The sequence below is a fragment of the Terrapene carolina genome, unplaced genomic scaffold (genome assembly GCF_002925995.2).
Source record: "Terrapene carolina triunguis isolate 2854851 unplaced genomic scaffold, T_m_triunguis-2.0 Scaffold26599, whole genome shotgun sequence".
Taxonomy (NCBI): Eukaryota; Metazoa; Chordata; order Testudines; family Emydidae; genus Terrapene; species Terrapene triunguis.
Window position 1 is genome coordinate 1 of NW_020690950.1, and position 3,704 is coordinate 3,704.

General features: G+C 69.8%; 1 pseudogene; it reads right to left on the reverse strand.

Annotated features, from left to right (window-relative positions):
- Positions 1-1,056: 1,056 nt before the first annotated feature.
- Positions 1,057-2,709, reverse strand: LOC112124744 (annotated as a pseudogene).
- Positions 2,710-3,704: the final 995 nt, after the last annotated feature.

Genomic DNA, 3,704 nt, shown 5'->3' on the forward strand with positions numbered 1-3,704 from the left:
CCCCCCCCCCCGGTCCGGGTTGTTATAGTTACGGTGCCGCAACACATGGGGGAGTGGGGCTGGGGAAACCCCCAAGATTTGGGGCAGGATTGGCTTGGGCAGGAGGGGGGCATGGGGGGAGAGGGAAGGGATGGGTGCGTGTGGGGATAGAGACAGGGTGTCACTGCCCCCCCATCCTTAGCTGCGGCTGGGGGAGGGGGGCTGGGCCTAGGGACAGGGAAGGGAAGTGTCATTAGCGCTGGTTTAAAGGGAAATGCAATCAAGGGCACATCTCCCGCCTGGGCTTAATTACGGCCCCTGGAGAGTCCGCTCAGCCCCTCCTCCCCCACCCCCATCAGCCCCCCAGGGGTAAAGTCTCCCCTCCCCATCTGGTAGAATGTGGGGGGGGCTGGGAGCCAGGACTCCTGGGTTCTCTCCCCAGGTCTGGGAGGAGAGTGGGGGCTGGTTGGTCAGAGCAGGGAGGGCTGGGAGCCAGGACTCCTGGGTTCTCTCCCCGACTCTGACAGGGGAGTGGGGGCTGGTGGTTAGAGCAGGGCGGTCTGGGCGCTAGGGACCGGGAGCGGGGCAGAGGGCTCAGCAGGGGGCGCTCTCACCTGGCAGGCAGGGCTGGCCCCAGGGCGGTGCTAGGGGGTGCTGTGGGGCGGGGAGCGGGGCGGGGAGCTCAGCGGGGGGCACTCTCCCCTGGCAGGCAGGGCTGGCCCCAGGGTGGTGCTAGGGGCTGCTGTGGGGCAGGGAGTGGGGCGGAGGGCTCAGCAGGGGGAGCTCTCCCCTGGCAGGCAGGGCTGGCCCCAGGGCGGTGCTAGGGGGTGCTGTGGGGCAGGGAGCGGGGCGGAGGGCTCAGCAGGGGGCGCTCTCCCCTGGGAGGTACTCGGGGGTCTGTGCAGTGCCCGGCGCGACGGGGAGGGAGGAGGGCAGGACTGACAGCGGAGTCTGTGTAACGCGGTGAGAAGCTGTTTATTGGGGTGCCAACGGGCGGATGGGGGGCAGGGGCCGGAGGGCCGGCGGGGGCCCGTTTCCGTGTGGCCGCGGGGCAGCCCCCTCTCCCTTGACAGTGGCTCACTCCAGGGCGTCGGGTTCCAGGTCCCAGTTGGGGTTCTCCCCCCGGACCTTGGGCCCCCCACTCTTCTTGGCCACCAGGATGTGGCTGACGCCCAGCAGGGTGGTGGCCGTGTGGGCCGCCAGGCGGAGGACCCTCTCCTTGACCAGCAAGGAGTCCAGCACCCCCTCCTGGGCAGCGTCCATGGTGGGAGCCCCCCCTTCGCCCGGCCGGACACCGGCGGTGGCCGTGCCCAGCTGGTGCAGGGCTTCCAGCGCCGCCATGGTCTCGTTGACCGGCAGCCCCGCGTTCTCGGCCAGCGCCGCCGGCAGGATCTTCAAAGCCTGGGAGAATTCCAGGATGCCGTACTGCTCCGGGCCGGGGAGGTAGGTGCCCAGTGTGGCCAGCCGCACGGCCAGGGCCATCTCCGCCGCCCCTGCCCCGGGCAGCAGCCGGCGGTCGCTCACCAGGGCCTTGTAGGTGTTCAGCCCGTCTGTCACCGCCTCCTCCAGGCTGCAGAGCAGCTCGTGGGTGGCCCCCCGCAGCAGGACGGTGGCCACGGGGCAGGCGCCGCCGTCCTGGCGGAAAACCACCACGGCCGTGCTCCCGATCTCGCTGAGGTAGACGCGCCGGCAGTGCCCTATGGCGCCGGGCGGCGGGGGCACCAGGCTGGCCAGCGGGACGGCGCCCACGACCCGGCACAGGCGCTGCAGCTCCAGCCGGGAGCTGAGCCGCACCACCATCAGCCCCAGCTGGTCGGCGTACTGCAGGGCCAGCGGGTCCACCCGCCCACCCACCACCACCACGCTGGCCCCCTCCTCAGCGATGGCCCGGACGCGCCGCCCCAGCAGCGCCTCCTCGGCGTCGCCATACGCCCGCATCTCCGCCGCCCCCTGGAACAGCACCGTGCCCTTGGTCTCGCTGCGGGCCAGGCCGAAGGGGCAGCAGTAGACGGCGATCCGGGCCTCGTGCGCCTGGTGCACCTGGCTCTCGGCCTCGGTGCAGAAGACCATGCCCTCCAGCAGGCAGGAGTCGGTGACGCCGCCCCCCGGCACCTTGCAGAGGCGCACGTTATCCGGCTCGAAGGCGCCTTCTGGGCTCAGCGCCGCCACGCAGCACCGGGCCACCAGCCCGGCCAGGAAATCCTGGTAGCCGAAGAGCTTGCTGCCCACGGCGGCACGCAGGGCCCCGGCCACCCCGGCCGGGTCCCGGAGATCCGCCAGCGCGTGGCAGGCCAGGCCAGGCAGCAGCTGCACGGCTTCCTTGCAGGCCGCGTCGTAGCCGTCCCGCACGGCGGCCACAGGCAGGCCGGCACGCAGCAGCTTCTCGGCGTTGTCCAGCAGCGCCCCGGCCAGCAGCACCACGGCGTTGGCCCCGTCGCCCGTCTCCTCCTCCTGGGCCTGGCTGGCCGCGCCCAGCATCCGGGCCACTGGGTTCTCCAGCTCCAGCTCCCGCAGGATGGTGCCGGCGTGGGCTGTGCACAGGGCCTTGCCCAGGTGGGTGATCACCAGCTTGTTGTGGCCCAGCGGCCCATACGAGGTGCGCAGGCACATGGTCAGGGCCCGGCAGGCCGTGATGTGGCTGAAGAGCGACTCCTGCAGGCCGGAGAAGTACCTGGTGCCGGCTTTGAGCAGCTGGGGCAGGCCAGGGGGCAGGGGCACGTGGGTGGCCATGGCCTGCGGAGAGAGAGACAACCAATGGCCACGTTACGACTGGCTGGGGCAGGGAATGGGGCATGGGCCTGTCCCCTCTAGGGGGCACCAGCTCCCATCCAGCCCCAGGGCGGGGACTGGCTGGCTCAGAGGGGCAGGGAATGGGCACGGGGCCTGTCCCTCTAGGGGACACCAGCTCCCCTCTGGCCTCAGGGCGGGGACTGGCTGGCTCAGGGGGGCAGGGAGCGGGGCAGGGGCCTGTCCCCTCTTGGGGAAGCTGCCTCCCACCCAGCCCCAGGGTGGGGACTGGCTGGCTCAGTGGGGCGGGGAATGGGGCAGGGGCCTGTCCCCTCTAGGGGGCGCTGGATCTGGGGTGGTTTCCCCACTATATCCAGGGTTACCCCCTGCCAGGGGCGACCCCATCTCTGCCCACGCCGCCCGGCTCTGCTCACGGTGCAAGTGGGAGGCAGGGACTCGGACGCCGGGGTCCTGTCGCTGGCACCGGGGGGCCGGTAACCGACTGCTGCAAACCGTACGTAAACGGGCGATGTCACATTGGCGCCTTCCGCGTGGGAGCTGTTCTGCCACCCCATTGGCTGGAATGGGAGTGAGGTCAGCACTGAGTGGGGCAGCGGGGGGAACAAGGGTGGGAGCAGAATCACAGGAGTTGGGAGGGGGAGGGAGCTGGGAGAATCCAGGATGGATGGATGGATGGTGTGTATGGGGACGGACGGATGGATGGATGGATGGATGGCGTGTACGGGGATGGATGGATGGATGGATGGTGTGTACAGGGATGGATGGATGGATGGATGGATGGATGGATGGATGGCGTGTACGGGGATGGATGGCGTGTACGGGGATGAATGGATAGATGGATGCATGGATGGCATGTACGGGGATGGATGGATGGCGTGTACGGGGATGGGTGGATAGATGGCGCATACGGGGATGGACGGATGGATGGATAGCTGTGTATGGGGATGGGTGGGTGGATAGATGGCGTGTGTGGGGAT